The following is a 21,991-nucleotide window of genomic DNA, read 5'->3' as shown; positions in this document are numbered from 1 at the left end:
GCCACGGCGCGTACTGAGCACTCCCGAAGCTCAGAGCAGCTCAGGAGGCACGAAGGGCAGTGCGCCCCAAGGCTGGAGGCCCGGCCCGGCGCCGCACCCTGGAGAAGGCTTGGCACCATCTCCGGGAGCCCGGGTCCCCACCCATGGCTGTGAACGGGCAGAAGCGGGGCCGGCGGAGTAGAGAGGCCAGGCCGGGGAAGCACCCGGGGTGCCTGCGCCCAGAGGCGCCCTGACCTGGTGCTCAGCCTGCCCAGGGGAATTCTGCACAGGCCCGGAGGCTCCCCAGGATGCGGCCTCGCTGCGCCAGGAGCATGGGCTCGTGCACACCATAGAGAGCGATCAGAAAGGGGACGTCGCCGTTCCAAGTCCTGGTCTTAAAGGTGAGTTCCAGACGCTGCCTGCTCACCGAGGCCACCGCCGAGCCGTCTCGGAAACGCTGTGGGACTCAAAGTGCAACGTTCAGAAATGACTCCCCCGACGTTTTCCTGTCTTGAGGGGGTGTTTCTGATTTATTTCTTGTCGATTTCCTGTGGAGGAAAACACAATCTCCTGACGTACATTGTCCCCCCGTAGGTATTTTTCCAGCAGGAGGGGTTCCGTTCCAGTGTGTTTAGGCGGTTGGTGGAGAAGAGACATTTCAAAGTGGGGACTGCCCAGGAGGGGACATTCGCGCTGCGCAGGGGCCTCCCTTTCCTGCTCCATGAACTTGGCTGAGGCCGGGCCGCCAGTCCCCAGCCCACCAGCAGCCCCGCGATCCTTCGGGGGGGGCAGTGTGTTCTGGTTGATTATACGTCCTGTTTCTGTAACAATATGGTCTGTTTCATTAGTGCATACTCTATTTGGTAACAATGTCCCTAATTAATACAAGTTCTATTTAGCGACAATATGCTCTATTTAATTAATTTCATGTGTTCTGGTTAAAAACAACATAGTGCTTCACTTGAGTTATTTCGTCTGTTCACTGATCCTAATGAATTCCAAAACACAGGGTGGAGGGAGGGTGGGTTCTGCAGACCTTCGGGGCTGGTCAGCTTGCCTGCCTGCAAGGGAGGGGCTCACGAGGGGCCACTCGGGGATTTCAGGTGGGGACAACATGTGAGCAGGGCCCGAGCTGGGGCACTCAGCCCCATGTCTAACTCGCTGGGGTCCCCCAGCTGCCCTAACCCGCTGGGCTCCACACCAGCCTTGCCTCTTGGGTCTTGGCCCAGCGCCCCTGCCCCTCCCTTGCCTACACCACGGCCTCCAGTCTCTCACACCCACTGCTGCTCCTTTCCCAGGGCCCTGTCCCTCCCCAAGGTCGGGGCACTGTCCCCACTCCCCAGCATCACCACCGCTGCCCCTTTCCTTTGTCCCTCCACCCAGCCAAGGGCTCTTCTGGAAACACAGCTGCCTAGTATCCTGGACGTGGTTCCCAAACTCCTCCTGAAGTGGCCCTGCAGGCCTCTCTGCCCGACGGCCCCCATGGGCCATGGCACCTGCTGGGCTGGTCCACCTGGAGTTCCTGGAGCCTCTCCTGTCCCGGACATTGTGTCCCCCAGCCTAGCACGTGCCTGGTATGCATGGGCACTCCCACCCTTCTGATGGTCCTTCCTGTCCAGGAGCTCCAGGGTGGAGGGGGGTAGTTTGGGGGTGTGGGGCAGACCTGAACTTGACCCCTTTACAGAATGTTGGGACGGTGGCAGGTGGGTGTATGGGTCTGGTGGGTGCATGGGAGGGGTGTGTGGGGTGGAGGCGGGTGTGACAGGTGATGGGTGTGGGAGCCGCTTCCCAGCAGGCCGGTCAAGGACAGGCAGGCGGGACGAGAACCGGCTCAGGAGGGTGGAGAGGACCTTGGACCCCGCTAGTTGCTTGACCACTGGAGCTCTGATCTGGCCTTGTGTCTGGCTACACCAAGGGTGCCTGGCTGTAAGGCCCAAGGTCCCGTCCCCTTGACTTCTCGCAAGGCAGGAAGGGGCCTTGTGGAGGGGAGCCTGGAATGCCAGCCTTGGACTCAGACAGTGGATGTCTTCCTGCAGACGGTGGGGTCCCCGGGAGATTCTGAGCAGGGATGGTACAGCAGACGCAGGCTGGGGAGAGCAGCCTGGCAGTGTGTGCCCGCCGGCCTTCCGGCAATGGCTCAGGGCGCGGGGAGGGGCTGCGTGGCACCGCGTCAGCTCCCAGCACCCTCCCCCTGCTTAGTGGTGACCTGTGCGGGGCCTGCTGGAGGGCTAGACTCACAGTGGCCTTGCAGGTCCTTCTGCAGAAGGGCTCTGAGCCCCTGAACTGAGATCTAGAGGCGGAGGAGGGGCTGCGGCTCTCCATCAGGACCGCTGCTGCAGCCTCCTGCTCACCAGCCCTCCTTTCCCTTAATTGTGGAAAATGACCAGCACCCAGTGACCCGCCCATCTTTCTTGCCCCAAGAACACCATCACCACAGACCCCCAAGGGTCAGGCCCCGCCAGGCTGCCCACTCCAGTGGCTCCACCACCTTTCCGAGCTGTGACATGAGGGACCAGCCATGGCAGCACCTCCACTGTCAGCGTCAGCCTGCAAGGCAGCTACTGCCAAGCCCCTGGATGTGCTGTGCTCTCCAGAGAACATTCCTTAGGCTAAGTGACCATACGCTTTATCACCCCGCATAGGGCTCCTTGTGGAGACAAAGGGGTTAGTAATATAGACTGGGAATGCAGCCGGCAGGTGTCGACGGGTCAGAGTCACTTACCTCTGCCAACCTTGAAAATAAAATACCCAGTCAGTTATTTTACCAGCAAAACAAGTTCATTCATGAACAGCGGAGGAATTGCAGTTCGGGACGTGCAAGCTATGGCAAAACCATGAGCAAGTCTAGTAAACAAAGGAGAGGAACTTTATAGAGTAAAAGGGAGGAAGGTGGGAGGGGCAGCTTTGAAAGTCCATTATAGGAAAGCCGCGGTTAAGGGTGGTGATGGTTTCTCATTGGCTGAGCAGTGGAGGCTTCTCATTGGCTGGGCTATTGCCGGGTGAAGAGAAAAGCTTCCTCCTGCTGGGGAAGTAGTGACCTTCCTGTTGGAGACGCAAAGTACTCTCTTCCTGTATGGGGCCTGCAGTCTCCCAACTGCATAAGAAGTCCCCTTCAAGGCTTCCCAACTCTGTTTTATTTTATTTTTAATTTTGTTTCTGTGTGTCTGCTTTTTTTGTTGTTGTTGTTTTGTGTTTTTTTTTTTTTTGGCCACACCATGGGGCGTATGGGATCTTAGTTCTCCAACCAGGGATTGAACCTGTGCCCTCGGCAGTGAACTGCTGGGGAATTCCCCCCAACTCTATTTTTTGTTGTTGTTAATTTTTTTTAAATTTATTTTTGACTGCATCGGGTCTTTGTTTGCTGTATGCGGGCTTCCTCTAGTTGCGGCGAGCGGGGGCTACTCTTCATTGCGATGCGCGGGCTTCTCACTGCAGTGGCTTCTCTTGTTGTGGTGCACAGGCTTAGCTGCTCCCCACGGCATGTGGGATCTTCCCGGACCAGGGATTGAACCCGTGTCCCCTGCATTGGCAGGCGGATTCTTAACCACTGGGCCACCAGGGAAGTCCCAACGCTATTTTAAATGAAGTTTCCCTTTGTTAGTTTTCACATGTCCCAACACGCCTCGGCCTGCATCTCAGCCCAGTGACCATGAATGAGGGTGTGAGTGGTCACCGTGGAATCGCTTCCTGCTGTCATGCTGCTCATCACCAGCAGCAGGGTCCACGCTGTCTTCGCACAGGTTGGGAATCCAGTTCCAAAATCCTTTCCTGATGGTCTGCCTTCTGGAAGGGTTATACTGGATCTGCCGGCCTCGGCCAGGGCTCCCCAGAGCATAGAGCCTGCAGGGACGGGTGGAGGCATGCGGGACTGCCCCTACAGCTGGTGCAGCTCCTGGCCTTCTGCTCAGTGATGCAGGTCGTCTCTGGGCTGCCCTGTGAACAGCTCCACTTTGAGCAAGCTGACCCCGGGTGAAACCCGGACCCTTCTTTCTCAGTTCTCTTATTGCCCAGCTGTTGGCCCTTGGGAGGCTGGAGGGGGCCCACTCCCCAGGGTGGGGGCTTCCTCTGAGTCTGGATGTGGGGTCCATGCAGCAGAGCTGTATGGTTCACCCGCCCCAGACCTTCTGCAAGGCCGGCTTGGCCAATGCAGGTAGAGGAGGCTGCAGCAGTGCCGCTCTGGGCTGTCCCCCACTGTTCATGTGTTAAAGCCCTTACCCTCCAGGTGATGGTGTTAGGAGGTAGGCCTTAGGGAAGTGATCAGGCCATGAGGGTGGAGTGCCTGTGATGGGATTAATGCCTTTATAGGAAGAGACATGAGTGAGCTTTTGTCCTCTCTCTCTGCTCTCTGCCATCTGAGAAGACAGCCATCTGCAAACTAGGAAGAGGGCGCTCACCAGACCAGGGATCTGTCCCCACCTTGATCTCGGAATGCCAGGCTCCAGAACTGTGAGAAATAAACATTTGCCGTCTACGTCCCCCAGTCCATGGTATCTGTCATAGCAACCTGAGCCGACAAGATAAGAGGCGTCCAGCGCTCTCTGCTGGCTCAGAGCACAGGTAGGGCCGAGCGAATCTAAACCCCACATGGAAGACCCTACGTCCGCCCTGTTAACTGCTACGCCAATAATACTACAGACTGGTGGCTCAGAAACAACAGAAATTTATTTCTTGCACGTTGGAGGCTAGCAGTCCAAGATTCAGGTGTGGGCAAATTCAGTGTCTGGTGAGGACTTGCTTCCTTGTTCACAGACGGGTGTCTTTGGTCTGTGTTCTCACATGGCCCATCAGGTGAGGGAGCTCTCTGGGGTCTCTTACAAGAGCACTAATCACGTTCATGGGTCTCCACTCTTATGACCTCATCACCTCCAAATACCATCACATTGGGGAATAGGCTTCAACATGTGAAGTTGTTGGGGGGACACAGTCCGTAGCTGTGCTGTTGTAGAGACCGTTGGCCCCAATGCCCAAGAGCTCCCCACTACCTGCCCTCAGCAGAGCACGGCAGCCCTTCTGATGGCCAGCACACTTCTGCCAACACAGGTCCGCATCCCCAGATGCTATCGAGCTATTTCATTTGCAAACATAAGGGGAAGATGCATCCTGACAACATGTCAGGTAGTGAGAAATTTGTCCTCCGCTGCCCTTTTGGGAGCACTGAAGGGAATATGAAGCATAACTGAAGATTTTCTGATTTTTCACAGTCAGCCGAGGGGCTGGAAGTGTGATGGCTGGTGATTTAATATACAACAATATACAATTTAATATACAACCCAGCAGGCTCCAGCCAGGTTTGGGTGCCGGCTGCATAACTGAAAGTCAAGGCATGACTAGTCAGGAGCCCTGGGCTTGATTTTCCCCACACTTAGCTTGTACAATAAATGCCCAGCAGACTGTTTCCTGAAAATACTCTGGCCGGTCACTATGACTAACGGGAATGGGACTTCCCGAGTAGGGACCGCTGAGGAAGAAGACAGCTGGAGGGGAGGAGAGCCAGCCCGGGACGGCCTCCCCGGCCGGGCACAAGGCCCAGGGTCTGGACAGGTGGGAGGGGAGCAGGCGCCCTGGGGACCACCAGGGCAGCCTGGGTCGTGCTGGGCACCTGCCTGGCCTGCCTGGCCTCTGCTCCCTGTTGGGGGACTAGGGGGAGGCTGTGATCCGCGGGGGACACCACACTCCCTTCCGCAAAAATAAAGCGATTTCTTGGTGGAATGCGGTCTGATGATCATCAAGGTCGCGGAAGGCAGTCGAGAGGAGGGGGCGGGGTCCTCGAGACGCGGGCCGCGGAGGAAGTCTCAACGCACCTCCCGGGACCGGGGGGGCGGGGTGGGCGCGGGAGAGAACCCGGTGCGGGAGGGGATACGGGCCGACGGCGCAGGACGTCCACAGCCAGAGCAGGACCCGCCACGTCTCCCGGGTAGCGGAAGTCCCGCCCCTGTCCGGGGGTCCCCGCCCTTCAAGATCCGCCCCCTCAAGATCCGTCTCTCGTCTCCTTCTTCCCTTGTCCCGTGGAAGCGCCGCCCCCCATCCCGTCCACTGGACTCCCCGTCCCAGCTCCATAGACCAAGCACTCCGGCCCCGTGCTGAGAGCCTCCCACGACCTTGGAGGCCACGATCCCGCCCCACCTCCCTCCTGGAGGTCCCGCTCCTCTCACGGCCCCGCCCCCAGGAGGTCCCATTCCTCCCTCGACCCCGCCCCATCAGCCCCTCCCCTACCAGGCCCCGCCCCCTCACCGGTCCCGCCACAGATGGCCCCGCCCCCTAGAGATACCTACCCGTCCACGGCCCCGCCCGCATTGGCCCCGCCCCCGAACAGCCCCTTAGGCCCCGCCCACGCGCTGCTTTCGCCCCACCTCCCATCGACCCCGCCCCTCTCTGCGGCCCCGCCCTCTCCCGGCCCCGCCCCTCGGCCCTGGGAGACAGCGGAGGCGACCGTTGGGCGCGCGGGCGGAGCGGATCGCGGCCGGAGAGCGAGCGGCCGGTAGGTTGCGGGCCGGGCGCTGGCCGCCCCGCCTCCGCTTTCTTTCTTCTCTGGGCGCGCGCTCGCGCCCTCCGCGGTCCGCCCCGCCCAGCGGAGCGGAGGGTGCTGGGGGCGGCCGGCTCCTCAGGGTCGGGGCCGCCCGGCCGCCGCCGCCCTCCTTTTGTTCCCGGGCCCGACTCCGGCCGGGTTGTGGGGCCGCCGCGGGGCCGGCCCTTGGCGGGACAGGAGGGCCGGGGGTCGGGGCCGGCCTGAGCCGCGGGCCTGCAGTGCCCACCGCGTTCGCTCGGACGGCGGCCGAGCCCGCGCGCCCCGGGCCGAGTCCGCACGGCTCCCGAGTTTCCTGTCCGATCTTACGGGCGGCCGCATTGTTTGGCCAGAGGCCGCCTCCAGAGACCCCAACTCTGGAAATCCACTGCAGCAACGCAGTGCATTGCCGTGCCGGCTTCCCGGTGCAGGCTCCGTGCTGCAGCTCAGGGGTGGAGGGGTGAGACTGGGAGGCCCAGAGTTGTGGGTGTAGACAGAGCGGCCCAGAGTTGTGGGTGTAGACAGAGTGGTCGAGTTGTGGGTGTAGACAGAGTGGTCCCGAGTTGTGGGTGTAGACAGAGAGCAGCCCAGAGTTTTGGATGTAGACAGTAGTCCAGAGTTGTGAGTGTAGACAGAGCGGCCCAGAGTTGTGGGTGTAGACAGAGAGCATCCCAGAGTTGTGAGTGTAGACAGCATCCCAGAGTTGTGAGTGTAGACAGAGCGGCCCAGAGTTGTGAGTGTAGACAGCATCCCAGAGTTGTGAGTGTAGACAGAGTGGCCCAGAGTTGTGAGTGTAGACAGAGCAGCCCAGAGTTGTGGATGTAGACAGAGCCCTTGGGCAGGCGACCCCCCTCTCTGTGCCTTAGTTTCCCCATTGCTGGGTTGGGTGTGTAACGGGACCTGCCTGTGAGGCTGCTCAGGGTTGTGGGTGGATCTGCGTGGTCAGTGTCAGGTACTTTCACGTGCTGTGATGGGAAGGGCCCTTGTGAGGCCGGGGGACCTGCAGGCGGGACAGTGAGGCCTGCGGGCAAGGCGCCGCTTCCCCAGAGACCCCCCCAGCACCCAGGTCTGAGACAGGAGCCCAAGTAGGCAGTGGGGAGAGGGCGGTGAGTAGAGAGAATATGTTTAAAGTTTTACTTTAGAAACATAGTGGTCACAGCGTGAGGTTTCATCAGAACGCCTTCCGACCCAGTGGTCTTGAGGCCTAGAGATAACGGGCACGAGGTGGCCGGCACAGGACCTGGGCTTCAGGGATGCTCAGATGGGGACAGCCCATCGCTGAGGCGCCCACAGCCAAGGCGCTGGGTGACCGCCTGTGGGCTGGGATGGGCAGAGGAGGACCTGGGCTGGACGGACGTGTGGAGCTGACCTGTGGGCGGGTGCTGGGTGGCAGTGTCCTGCACAGGGTCAGGAGGTGAGAGGCGGGCACTGAGTGGGCCTGCGCAGCCGAGAGGAGGGGGCCTGGACACTGCTGCGCCCCAGGGTCAAGGGCAGCCCTTCTTCCCCCTCGTTCTAGAAGGAGGGCATCTGAGAGGAAGGGGCCAGTGGCCAGGCAGAGGACAGCTGCGGGCTGGGAGGCCGGGACCAGTGTGGCCCTGGCGGAGGGGCCGGCCGGCCGGGAGGCGGGGGAGGTGAGGGCGGTCAAGGCTGGCTGCCCAGTGGAAGGAGTGGCCCGTGCCGCCCGCCCGCATCTCCCACAGCAGAGGTGATAGCACGTTCGCGTTCTGATTATATTGTCTTTTGACACTTGTCTTTGTCTGAAACGGGCCAAGCAAAAGGGTCAGGATGAAGGAGAAAAGAGTGTGTTAGTGAAGACTTAACACATGCTGTGTAGCAAGTACACAAAACACAGCGAAGCCAGGGCGTCTTACATTTTCTTTGGTGGAGTTCCCATAAACCTTTTACTTTCTAGTTAGCACGTGTATGCGTTTCCCATGACCGCTGTAACAAATTACCACCAGCTTAGTGGCTTAAAGGGCAGAAATGTACCCCTCGCAGTTCTGGAGGCTGTCCTACATGCCTCGGCCCTGGGCCCCGTGTCACACTGCCCTGGCGCCCCTGCTTCCGTCCTTGTGTCCTGTCTTCACACCTCCCTCTGCCTCCCTCCCGTGAGGACACCTGTGGTCACACCTGCGTGTGGAACCCAGGGTCCTTTCCCAGCAAGGGCTCTTTAAAGTAATCCCACCTGCCAAGTCCCTGTTGCTTATGAGGTGACATTCACAGTTCCAGGGCCTTGGACCTGATGTCGTTGCGGACCACCCTGACTACTTTTGGAAGGACTGTGGTCTTTCCCATCCTGGGCTGGGGAGCAGCCATCTCGTACACCTTCCCCGACTGGGCGCTGCCGCTCCTGCGTCCAGAAGGGCCTCGCGGTGTCCCCTGCTGTGCGCCGGAGGAGAGGCCGCAGCTGTCCCGGGAGAGAAGATGAGCTTTGCTTGGGGTTCAAGTCTGGCAGATCACTCGTTTTTACTTTTGGGGGTGGTGGTTACCAGCTCCTTTGGCCATCTGACAAGAGCTGTAGTCAGTCCTCAGAAGTACACTTAACCCACGTGCACGTGCAATTTTAATACAGACGCAAGTTTACCTGCGGTTTTTGGGGGTTCACCAGATTCATCCCCGAGATCATGTACTCCAGGCAAGTAAAATGCCTAGTTTGTCCTTTCTGCTTTCTTTGCTCTCTTTTCCTGTGGCCTTACTGTCCCCAACCCGTCCCCAACCCTGTAATCAGGTGATATCCCGATGTGTCTCCTTCCTTGGTTTTTTTTTTACACACACCATGTTGCACCATTTTTGTCCCTTGACAGTGGCCATCCTTTTAGGACACCAGATGAAGAGCTAAGCCTACTGATTAAAGAATCAGACAGCAGGCACTCTCCTGTCCTGCTTGTCCCCATCTCCAAGGGGCAGTCATCTCAGGCATCCTATTTTCTCAGGCATTTACTGCCCATTTAAGCTGCTAGTCTTAAAATGTGTGTATTTGATTTCCCTCGAAGGTGCGAGGGAGGGCTGGCTCTCCCCTCCGCTGCACCACTGCTTCCTCTCCCTCCATTTCCCAACTTCATCACATCACCTTCTTTTGGTTAGACTAGTGTCCGCTGCTCACATGTTTGTTACTGAACCACACGGTACCTGAGCACAACTCCTTTCTCGCTCAACCCTGTCGCTCTCCTGTCAACCTCTCTCTCCTCACCCCAGCACGTGCCCTGACACACCCCTCTTGTGGTGGCCCTTGTTGAGGACTTCGCTCCTGGCATCCTGCTTCCTGCCCCACTCTGTCCTGGTCCCCATGGGACCTGCACGCCTGCGCCCCCGTGTCCCTACGCTCAGGACCTCTATTCTCTGTCTGGGCTCACTCCTTGTTCTGTTGAGTGCATATTCATGATAACTAAGAAACATTAGCTAGATTTTTCTTTTGCCCCTGATTCTGAAAGTATCTTTGTTTCACTCTTCAGTTAACTTCTAGTTTAGCTGGGTATAGAATTCTACTGAAAAGTGTTTTCTCAGAATTTTGAAGATGTTGCATCATTGTGTGTAGTTTCCGGCACTGGTGGAAGCTGATGCCATGGTGACTTCAGGTCTCTGTGTGTGATCTGGCCCCACAGGAGCTTCTCTTGTTCCCCATGTTCTGATCTATCAGTTGATGACGTACGTTCTCATCACTGTCCTGGGCCAGGTGGCCCCCTTCAGCCTAGGCCTGACGTTTTGTGTTATTCTTAGTTTCCTTTCCTTCATTCTTGTGTCTCTCTGGAACCCCTTTTATTTGGAGGCTAGAACTCCTGGGCTGACCTTCTAATCCCTGATCTTCCTTCTCCTCTTATTGATCTCTTTGATGTTTGGTCTGCCCTTGGGAGATTGCTTTGCATTGTCTTCTGACACTTCTGTTAATTGTTTTATTTCTGTTATCCCTTTTATTGTTCAATAGTTCTTTTTCATTTCTATTTTCCTTTTCTATTTATCTCTTAGAAGGTAATAATTAAGGATACTTTGAGTTTTTATTGTCTTTTTTTTTTAATGGTACAGTTACTTTTTTTTTTAAAATTTTATTTATTTATTTATTTACTTTTGGCTGTGTTGGGTCTTCGTTTCTTTGCGAGGGCTTTCTCTAGTTGTGGCAAGTGGGGGCCACTCTTCATCACGGTGCATGGGCCTCTCACTATCGCGGTCTCTCTTGTTGCGGAGCACAGGCTCCAGATGCGCAGGCTCAGTAGTTGTGGCTCACGGGCCTAGTTGCTCCGCGGCATGTGGGATCCTCCCAGACCGGGGCTCAAACCCGTGTCGCCTGCATTAGCAGGCAGATTCTCAACCACTGCGCCACCAGGGAAGCCCTATTCTGTCTTCTTATCTTTCTTTTTTCCCCCCTATTTTTTACTAGACTATATCCTTCATGAGAACAAGAATTTTTTTTTTAAATAAATTTATTTATTTTGGGCCATGTTGGGTCTTTGTTGCTACGTGCTGGCTTTCTTTAGTTGCAGTGAGCGGGGGCTACTCTTCGTTGTGGTGCACGGGGTTTTCATTGCGGTGGCTTCTCTTGTTGCGGAGCATGGGCTCTAGGCACGTGGGCTTCAGTAGCTGTGGTTCACGGGCTCTAGAGCGCAGGCTCGTTAGTCGTGGTGCACGGGCTTAGTTGCTCTGCAGCATGTGGGATCTTCCCAGACCAGGGCTCGAACCCCTGTCCCCTGCGTTGGCAGGTGGATTCTTAACCACTGCACCACCAGGGAAGTCCCTTGAGAGCAAGGATTTTTTTTTTTTTCCTCAGTATTATTCATGGCCGAATTCAAACACCTAAAATTGTGCCTGGCACATGGAAGGAACACTGTATGGTGTTCAGATCTCCTATATTACTGATTTTGGGGGTGGGTGGGTAGGGATTCTGGTCATTGTAATAATTGTTGAGAAAAGTGTTAAAATCTCCAACGTTGACTGTGGATTGTGTATTCCTGCCTTGAGTTCTTTCAGGTTTTGCTTTCTGTATCTGAAGCCCTGTTATTAGGCTTGTACGCTTTCGGGACGATTTGTTTTCCTGATGAGTAGAGCTTTTGTTTTGAAGCCCATTTACCTGACACTGATGCGCTCCCCCAGCTGTCTCATGTTTACTGTCTGCACCTTATGGCTTTTCCATCCGTTTACTCTCAGCCTGTTTGTATGCTGACATTCAAAGTTAGCTTCTCATAAAGCCCATTTCATACTTTCTGCTTTTGAATGTGAGTGTTGTTTTCCTTTTCCATTTCTAGTGTTTTAACTTCCCCCAAATTGAAAGTTTTTATTAGCTAATAAATAAACAAATAATAAACACAAACTTTTCCAAAGCAGTTTTGGGGGGGGAAGGGGCATAAATAATATTTGGAACACTCTTAATACCAATTTTTAGAAAGTGTTCATTATAGAAATTATTTGAATAGATACAGAGTAAACAGAAGAATATAGTGAACGCCCAGGTACTGTCACTCACCTGTGACGACTGTGGACGTCCGGGCCTGCTAGTCTCCGCTTGACTCCACCCGCTCCTCACTCCTCTTTTGTCGTAGCTTTTCATTTCTGTTCCACGTGCCTATTAATAGGGCTGATTTGTGTCTCCACTTGTCTTCTGTTTGCCCTAGTTTTTGGTGGTGTTGCTGTTTTTCCTTTCCTGTCTTGTTTTGGGTTAATTGAATGCATACATGTATGTGTGTACATACACAAAGGTGTGTACATGTTTGTATCTATGTATTGCATGTACCAGATGTGTATTTATCTGTAGTAAATATACACACCTATTTTCTAGTATTCCATCTTAATTCCTGGCTTGGCTTTTTGGCTGTACCTCTTTGCATTATTTTTTAGTGGTCTAAAATATGTATACTAACTTACTGCAGCCTGTTTAGAGTTAATTGTGTAACACTTTAGAAAAAGTGTTAAGAATTTTATAATAGTAATAAGAGTTCCATTTATCCCCCCTTTGAGCTATTTGCTGTCATTCGTCTTGTATCTACATATGTTATAAACCATACAACACACTGTTATAATTTTTGCTTTAAAAAGTCATACGTATTTTAAAGAAATTAAGAGAAGGAAAATAATATGTCACGACATTTACCTGCATATTCACCATTTCTGTTTGCTTCGTTCCCTCTCGTAGATTTGAGTTTCCATCTGGTGTCCTTTCTCTTCAGCTTGAAACACCTCCTTTAGCATTTCTTGCCTGTTGGTGACAGATTCTCCCAATTTTGGTTTATCTGAACTGTCTTCATTTCCCTTCAGTTTTAAGGGATCTTTGTGCTGGCTGTAGAATTCCGGTTTCTCCTTCCCAGCCCTCTGGTTCGCTTTGTCTTCCGGCTGCCGTTGTGTAGATGTCAGCCTCGCCATCGCCGCCTTGTCCCCGTGTGTCACGTGGCGTCTTCGCCTTTGACTTCCAGCACTTGGACTGTGATGTGCGTATGAGGGTTTTCTTTGTATTTATCCTGCTCAGGGTTTGTGGAACTTCTTGGATAAATAAGTTGATAATTTTTTTACCAAATTTGGGGAACATGTGGTTATTGTTTATGCAGATATTTTTTCTGCCGCATTTGTTCTCCTCTCCCTCTGGTGCTCCTATTACATGTACGGTTGGTGTTTGTTATTGTCCCACAGGGCATTTAGGCCCTGTTCTAATTTAAAACTTTTTTTCTCTTTCTCATCTCCTTTTCTTCCATCTCCAGTCTAAATTAAGTCCATTTCATTCGATGAGTTTAAGAATTTCAGTTACTGTAGTTTTTATTTCTAGAGTTTCCACTGGCTTCTTTCCTATAGTTTCCATTTCTCTACTGAGATAGGCCACCTGTTTATTTGACCGTATCTTCCATTAAATCCTTGAGCACACTATATTAGCTGCCTTAAAGTTCTGATCTGCTAATTTCAACTCCTAGGTTACCTCAGGATCAGTTCCCACTGGCTTCTGTGTCTCTTGACTGTGGGCCGCACCTTCCTGTTTCTGTGAACATCTAGTAACATTTGACTGTGCCCTGGACGTTGTGAGTGATCCACTAGCGGTTGTTTTCTCTGAAGAGTGTTGACTCGTCGGGGCTCACACTGACCTCTCTGCATCACGTCTGCTGCTGTGCCTGGACTCTGGCTTCCTCCTCGGAGGCTCTCTGTGCACAGGCTGCTCGGGGGCTGGCCGAGGGCCCGGGCAGAGTTTACCGGCAGATTTCAGGGCTTCCTCTCTCCCCAGCTACCTCCTGTCTGAGACACTGAGGTGTTCCCCTCACTTTACAGGCACCTGCCATGCCCAGACTCCATCCTGTGACTAGAAGCTGGGGGATTGCAGCTTCCACCTGAGCTCCAGACGTGTACAAACACACACCTTACCCAGCGCAACCCTCTTCTTGTAGAGGATAACTCCCCTCCGGTTTCTGCCTGCTTTCATAGCCCTTCAAAGAGCTGGTTTTATATTTTGGACCTGGTCGGAACTTGATTCAGCAGCGCAGGCGGATGCGTGAGGCTTTCACTTCACTGACGGACCTCCTGGCACTTTGGTTAGTAGCCAGGCGTTGACCTTTGGGGTTTACTTGTTTCTCATCTAGAGAATCAAGTAATTGGGGAGTGAGCCACTCCAGCCTAGGAGAAAGCTCTTCCTTACCAAGTCCTGGATGAGATGAAGTCCAGGGCGGCGCTTCTAGGATGCCTTCTTAGACACACAAAGCAGTGTGGGGAGCGTGTTGGCCGGTGTGCGCCCCTCGCTGCATCCGTCCGACGTGAGCCGCCGAGGGGTGAGGACGAGGGTTTTGTCCGCTGACCTCTGGTGGGGGGGCGGTCCTGCTGGTGCGGGTTGCCTCGACGCAGGGCGCTGTGTGGTAGCTGCTCTTCACCCCACCCCGGGGGCTCGCTGGGCCTCGGCAGACCGCTTTTCTTTGCCAGTTTCTGTCTGTAGCGCAGGGTTAATGACGCGGCTGTTGTGAGGATGCGCTAGAATAACGAGCGTGCAGTGTGGGGACTGTGTGGCCCGTCGGATGTTCCTGGTGCTGTTAGCGTGGCTGCTGTGAGTGGACGTGGGCACCTCCGCCTCCAGCCCCTACTGCGGGCCAGCCTGTGGCTCCGCGGCTCGTGAGTGCAGTCCCGAGGAGCCCGGCCTGGGACACACTTTACCTGGAGGCATTTGGGCAGTGTGAGGTGCCCAGACCGCCCGCTCCCCAGAGCCCCATCCCTAGTGGCCTGGAGCCTGGCCAGGAGCGTGAACCTAGCGTTTCACAGCCAGTCCACTCTGCACCGCGAGGGTGGGGCGGCCGGGCCCGGGCTGGGGGGCTCCTGGGCCCACCTTGTGTGAGTTTCCTGGGGCCGTGGAACAAAGCACTGCCAACTGGGGGGCTTACACCAGCGGGGATTTATTCTCGCTGTTCTGGAGGCGGATGTCCGCATCAAGGTGTGGGCAGGGCCCAGCTGGGCTCCCCCTGGGGGCCTCCATTGTCGGGAGATCCTTCCCACCTCTTCCGGCTCCTGGTGGCTGCTCGAGGCCCCTACGCTCCTGTCTCTGCCTCCGTCTTCACGTGGCCTCCCCTGTGTCTCAGCTTCTCTCTGCCTCCCTCTTATAGGACACTTGTGATGGCATTTAGGGCCCCCTGGGTAACCCAGCACTGTCTCCTCATCTGAGAATCCTTCACACAAGCCCATCTGCAAAGACCCTTTTTCCAAATAAGGTCACATTTGCAGGTTCTGGGCATTAGGACCTGATGTCCTTGGGGCCACCATGCAGCCTACCACACCCTGCCTGAACCTGGAAGGTGAGGAGCCCTGTGGGATCATGGGCAGGGGATGCGCCTCCTGCCACGTGGCCTGCTCTGGCCACGCGTCCTGCGTTGATTTCTGAGGGCTCTGCCCGCCGCCCGCCCGTGTGCAGGCTGAGCCCGTGTGCAGGCTGAGGCGGGTACTGGGACTCTGTGCACTTGCAGATTTCTGTCTCCCTGAGAATGACTGAGAGAGACGCCGAGCACAGAAAGGTTCCCGTCTACCCCACTGAAAAAGACAATAAGGGCAGTGCAACACCCTGTGGCTTCCTCCTCTTGACTCCTGTAGCGAATGACCAGATTTGTACGTGGCGGGATGTTCTGTAGGAGGCCTGAGAAAAGACCCACTTCTTGGAGAGGAGAGTGGTTCTCCGCCGGTGCCGGCCTTGGGGTGAGCGAGGAGGCGGGGACCAGGCAGCCAGGTGGGTGGAGGGTCTGGCTGTGCCTCCTGTCCTGGGCCGCCAGGAGGGTGGCAGGACAGCCAGGTTCCGGTGGGGGGCTGCTGCCTCAGGACTGGGGGGCTGTCCCTTCATAGATAGATTCACCGGATAAAAACTGCTGTGCGATATTTGGGGCACAGTTATACTAAAAAGTTATTCGTCTTTTATCTGAAATTCAGGTTTAACCGAGTGGCCTTCCTTTTCATTTGCTACAGCCAGCAACTTTATTTATAGTGCCCCCCTGCCCAGGTTTAAAAACCACAAACAGAAATGAATACCAAGCAGAGCTGAAAAGGGCAAGTCAAATAGCGACAGGAATGGAAAATTGAGATGGTTTAACCTTCAGTATTTCAATTTGTAGAATTTGTTTCTGGAATCAAAACTAGCCCCGCAGTTCATCAGCTGTAGAGCCTGAAACATTGTAGCCCCAGCTTGTCCTGTCTACTTTCTGGAAGCGGTATGGCCGGGCTGGCGCCCAGAACAAGCCAGGAGCTCGAGGGCTGGGTCTGCCCGCCGATGGCAGGGGTAGGGTGTCACCGCTCTCGGGCCCCTCCGCTCAGCCCTGGCTGCGGGGGGCTGGGTGGGGGCGTGGTAGGGTGCCCGGCCCGCCTGAGCTGCTTGGTGTGGTGCTCTGGGCAATCGGGATTTCTGGGGCTTCCGGCCTCTGTGTGTTCTAACCTTGTGGCAGGTGGACCCTGCGCTGACGTTCCTGCCACTCCTTACGGCTGTCTTGTTCCGCTTCCCCTGCCCCCTCAAACCTGCCTCCTGGCCCCTTCTCCCCCACCCCCGACTGTGCACCCACAGTGGCGTGTGGACTACTGCCCAGGGCTGGGAGGGGAGGGGCTGCTGAGCGAATGGCAGGCGTGGCCCAGGTGTGGGTGTCCTCCGCTGGGCTGCCGGGTAGCTGGGGGGTGATGAGGCTTGGGGGAGTTCGGGGGTCTGGTGGGGGGGCTACCTGAGCCAAGGAGCGGCGGAGGGAGGGAGGGGGAGAGGGTAGGTTCAGGGAAGAGCAATTTTTCAAATGGAGTCAGGGCTACCGTTGCCCTCCTGTGGGTCCCTCCAACTTCCGTGTGTGATGGTACTGGCCCGTTGAGCTGTTTTGTCCCCCAGGGTGGTTGGCCCTGGGAGGGCGGGGCCGTCACTGGTCACCTGATCGTAGTTGTCTACCCGGTGCTGCTGTAGAGGCCACTGGACAGTTATTGAATGAATGAATGAGTGAATGAATGAATGGGCGAGCAGGGAGGTCATGGGTGGTGAAGGTGGACCTGCCCGGGGTGAGCACTGAGGTTTGGACAGGGACCCTGGGCGGCAGCCGGGGAAGATCCCGGGCTGGAGCAGGGTGGGCTGTGGATGTGTGGCCGGCAGGTGTGAGTAGGGTCTGCTGCAGGTGCTGGCAGCCCAGCCAGCCTCTCCCCTGCCTGTCTCCTGCCCCTGTCTCTGCCGCCATCACGCTGCCATCTCCCACCTGGATGTCTGGCTGCCTGCCTTCTGCCGAGCTCCTCCTTTCCTTAGTTGAGACCTTTCTTAAATTCCTTCCTGTGTAGAAAGGGTTCTTATTGTGATGGGAGTTTAAAAGTTACTTCCCGATGCACCTGCCTCAGTATCTTCGTTATGCCCATCACACTGGAGAGTGATGCAGAGTGGCAGCAGAGGGTCCCTGGTCAGCCAGCGATCAGGCCCCACGTGTGCTCGGGAGACGGTTTTTAGGGACACAGGTGCCTGGTTACAACATAGGTGTCTTTTGTGTCCTCTCAGGCTGCAGGGTCTGTGCCCCTCAGTGCCTGTGTGAGCCTAGCTGGTGTGAAACAATGCTGCCTTCTGCTTGTCGGAGGCCTTACGCCTTTGAAAAAAAATTTTTTTTATTTTTAAAAATTAATTGTTTTATTGAAGTATAGTTGATTTACAACGTTGTGTTTTACACTTTTATTTATTTCTTTTAGATGAGAGAGATCTCACACATTTTTTTCTCTTAACTGGTTATCATTTGGATTTTTCGTGATGTAAACTTTACAAAGGATTAGAATCACCCAGAAGGATGTAATATAGTAATATTTTTGCACCAGTAAAATGGACCTTTGTAATTTAAAATAGTATCTTTTCTGCTAAATCTAGACTTTCTTCTCCACACTTTGAGAAAAGGAGAAGTGCTGGTGAGGGGGCTGCTTGGTTGAGGCCTGGCGTAGACAGGGGCACCGGGGACAGAGATAAAATATTCAAGCCGCCCTGCAGGTATCCTGTTCCCACAGGCCCTTCTGTTCTGAGCGCTTCGGGCGTTCGCAGGGGTCCGTGGGTCTCCCTTCCTTGGGGGCAGCCCTCTCCTTCCTCCGCAGCTGAGCTGTACTCGGCCCGTCCCCTAGAGAGAGCTCAGTGCTGTAAAAAGAACACCCCGTGATGTGTTCTCTTGAAAGAAGATGGAGCTAGATGAGTTTTTTTTAATTTATGAAAAAAATTTTTTTTCCTTTTTGCATATTTTAAAAAAATTCGGCTGTGCCAGGTCTTAGTTGCGGCATGTGGGATCCTTAGTTGTGGCATGTGAACTCTTAGTTGCAGCATGTGGGATCTAGTTCCCTGACCAGGGATTGAACCTGGGCCCCCTGCATTGGGAATGCGGAGTCTTAGCCACTGGACCACCAGGGAAGCCCCTGGAACTAGATGAGTTTAAAGCTAGTGTTTTAAGCTTTCTTTGCGTGGTAAGTACGACATCGGCAGAGCTGTGTGTCTTCAAGTTCACATTATGTTCGGAATTCCATTTCCTTTTAATGTTATTAGACAGTGAGTAATAATTCAGTATACATTTTCCTGATGTGTTTAAATGTTCTTAAGGTTGCCAGTCTTTCATCTCCCCTCTTTCTTATTTTTTCTCCTCTTTCCATATTACTTGTATTTGTCATATTTCCTAATTCTAAGAGCTGCTTTGCTGTTTAGTAAGTTCTTGTCTCCATCGCTAGTCGATGGGTGGCTGCCTCATGATGACCTGACTCTTGCTGAGGCTGACTTGGGAGCAGGAAGGGACGTGCCCCCGGAGGCCAGAACCCAGGCATCTGCTCTGTGTCCCTGCAGCCTGGCCTCTTGGTTTCTCTGGGCTTAAAGTGTTAAAACCCTAAGAACTGACATTTTGAAAAAAACCCACGCAAAAATCTCTGCATAATAACAAAATGCTGAGGTGGAACATTTTATATGTGGTACTCTTCTGTTCAGTCTATCATAAATTATTCAACAACCATGCATCCTGATAATTTTAGGGGCTGCTGACCTGCTTCCTAAACTTAGATTAACGTGCAAATTTGGGAGATGAAGCTACCAAGGAATTGAGGTAGACTGTTCGAGAACCAGGTGGATAATTTTTGTTAGCAGAAATGCTTCAGGGGAGGCCAGTTTCTGCACAGGCATTTGCTCGTGTGCTAGTAGTAAAAAGTGTGGTTAAGAGCGCAAACTGAAACTGGTCGGCCTGAGTTTGAATCCTTACTCTGTCTTCGGACATGGTTGTAGGCGAGATGCCTGAGCCTCGGTTTCTTCATTTGTCAAACGGGACTCTGTTATATTTAGCTTGCGAGACTGATTGATTAGGTGGTCATCCAAAAGTAGTCATTTTCATTAGCCAGTTTTTCCCATTCCTGGTCAGTTTACCTCTGATTTATGCAGCATGATTTCCTTAATCACCTCATCACAGATTAGATTTGAGGGAAAAATACTTAATCATGCATTGCTGCTTAGAAATAGGTATAGCGCTGTATTGTGTATATTTACAGCAGGAATGGTGACAAATCAAGTGACGACATTCATATTTTGGATCCCGCGGTGCATGAGTTATTGCTGCCATGTAACAGGTCAGCCCCTGGAGCGACAGTGTTTTCTCCCTCCCCGTTCCCGTGGTCAGGACCCCGGGTGTGGCTCAGCCGGGTCCTCGGTTCCAGGTCTCACACAGGTTGTGATCAGGGTGCAGCGGGTGAGGAGCCACTCCTAAGCTCACTGTCGTAGCAGTTGGTGGCCTCAGAAGATCCCCTTCCAAGGTCACAGTGTGACTGTTGGCAGGCCACACGACCGTGCTGGCTGGTGGCCGGAGACGTTGCTCTTTGCCATGTGGGCTGCCTCTCAGGGCAGCTCACAGCCTGGCCGCTGACCTCCCTCAGAGCGAGGCGGGCAGGGAGGCGGTCTTTGGGTAACCTGTCTTGGCAGCGACATCTCATCCCTTTTGCCGTATTCAGTTTATCTGAAGCGAGGCACCAGGTGGAGCCTGCACTCAGGGAAGGGGGCTGCCAAAGGTGGGACGGCTTGGGGGCAGGATCCTTGGGGCCGTCTCAGAGGCTGCCTGTCTGTGTCCAGCCCACGCCCCAGTGGCTCACGTCACTCGCACGTACAAAACACACTGCCCCCAAGACCCCTCCACGATGGCATCAGCTCAGAGTCCAGAAGGCTGTCATCCAGACGGGCTCCAGGTGTGGGTGAGGGTCCCCGGCTGTAGTTGCTTGAGTACAGCTCCAGGGGTGCCCTTCGTCTCCGTCTGTAGACCGGAACTGAAGACCAACTCTCAGCCCCTCCCCAGAACAGTGGTGCAGCGTTGGGACAGGCATAGGGTAACCACTGTAGACGCTCTTCAAAAGGGAGGGGGAAGGGAAGGCGTAAGGGGTCACAGGCACACAGCAGCTCTGCAATCCAGCCTGGAAAATGCTGGAAATCGCTTCACTGGGTCTGAAGATTTGGGGGTAGTGGCTCTTGCTCTGCCTTCTGCGCGCCTCGTTCTTCTCTTTCCCTTTTCGTGAAGGCAGCGCACGTCTGCAGTTGAGTCATTCTCTCGGCCTCCTTCCCGCCAGCAGGCTTTCTGGGATCCAGTGGCCAGTTTTCATTTGTACTGCCTGTGACTCTTTCAGTTCAAGCTGACAGTGTTTCTATGGAAACCGTTTTCTTGAAAACTTTGTGGGCCTCCTGTGAGTCTCATTGGTGTTCACGCCATCAGACAAGAGCCATCCCTCAGATCTCTCTGAGATAAACCCTTATCTGCCTTGGGCCCCTGCAGGGTGAGGGACGGTGCCCGTGGGCATCCTAGAGGCCCAGATGTTCAATGAGAAGGTCTCTTTACGGGGCGCTGTCCATCTCTTCCGCCTTTCCTCACACGCAGCAGCCTTCACGCAGCATCACGTGCACTAGGACTCTGCCCTGAACAGAAGGGGAAGGTGAGGTGAGGCGCTGGTGTTCGGGGACATTTGGGTTCTTGTGGGTGGGTTGCTCGGAAGAGAGTCAGGTGGCAGGAGGTGACAGTGATGATGAGTTCAGAGCAGGTGTGGAGAGGAGAGGAGGTGGATGCAGGCGAGCTTGCCCAGGGGGACAGCTCAGCCGTGCAGGAGGAGTGCAAGTGGGGTGAAGACAGGGCCGCTCTGGAGGTCATCCTCATGGCAGGTCCGTGTCTCCCCTCTCCTGTGTCACGTAGATTCAGTTAGGCTAATTGGATTTTAATTTGGGGGCTTTCTGTATGCACTGCTTGTGAACATATGATACCATATACTCAACAAGTTCCTGGCCCTGTGGTCTGAAAACTCCTGACCGTTGTTTCCCTCCTTAAGTAGAAATGTGTCCGCCCACTCTGGCATGTGAACCTCAGGACCATCCCTCAGGGTATAGGTCGTGTACTTGGAAGAGGCAGGTGACCCGAGTGGAGAGCGACCCGTGCTGCTGGCCGCCTGACCCAGCCCACCGTGGCTCCCTGTTTCTCTTGGGTTGGATGTTTGCAGGGACTTGGGTGCCTGGGAACTCTGCGTGTCTCACCTGATGGGCGGCTCGGCTGCCAGCTGTCCTTGGAGGTGTTGGGCTGGGCTCAGGGGTTCAGGGCTGATGAGCTTTGGGACTAGGGAACGAGGCTGGGATTCTCGCTTCATTTTAGGGAAGCAATGTACCAGAGTGGATTTCCGCGTTTTCTGATGTCTGGCTCCCCCGGACCCCTTCCCCCTCTGAGCTGGCGCTGGTCCAGACCTCCGCTGATGGTTGTGGTGATGGGGCGAGCCTCACCTTCTGCCCTGGACTCTCAGTTGTATGTGCTTTCGTGCGGCTAGGGCAGGGGGTCTTGCTGAGGTCTCACCCCCTTGCTGATCCCCATCCCAGCTCCGGCAGAGCCTCCTGAGACCCCACAGCAGTGGTGGGGGCCTGCCGCAGGGCACAGGTCTCCTCTGTTTTGTCCTCACGCTGGGGCAGGATTGATGTGGGTCTGGGGAGAGAAGGCAACCTTCATTTTTGTACAGCTGGGAATTAGGTGTTCCCGATGACAGTGGCCTGTGTAGAAAAACCCATTGCCCTCTTCAGTTAACTTTTTTTTTCTCCTTACAAAAGTCATATCTATTCTT

The 21,991-nt window shown here is 54.7% G+C and overlaps 2 protein-coding genes across 3 annotated transcripts in view; one reads left to right on the top strand and one right to left on the bottom strand.

Annotated features, from left to right (window-relative positions):
- LRPAP1 (LDL receptor related protein associated protein 1) overlaps positions 1 to 21,991 on the bottom strand; it is a 462,538-nt gene that overhangs the window by 266,195 nt on the left and 174,352 nt on the right. The window lies entirely within an intron of this gene.
- Positions 6,379 to 21,991, top strand: part of RGS12 (regulator of G protein signaling 12) — a 118,444-nt gene continuing 102,831 nt past the window's right edge. The window contains exon 1 of one of the 2 annotated variants that reach the window (XM_060148790.1): positions 6,379 to 6,457. The gene's annotated coding sequence lies outside the window, so the exon portion shown is untranslated. The remainder of the gene's footprint in view (positions 6,458 to 21,991) is intronic. The other variant, XM_060148789.1, reaches the window with a different exon arrangement.

This window comes from Lagenorhynchus albirostris, chromosome 4 (assembly GCF_949774975.1).
Source record: "Lagenorhynchus albirostris chromosome 4, mLagAlb1.1, whole genome shotgun sequence".
NCBI classification, from domain to species: Eukaryota; Metazoa; Chordata; class Mammalia; order Artiodactyla; family Delphinidae; genus Lagenorhynchus; species Lagenorhynchus albirostris.
Note: the sequence above shows the minus strand (reverse complement) of the source record. Positions and strands in the feature narration are given on the sequence as shown.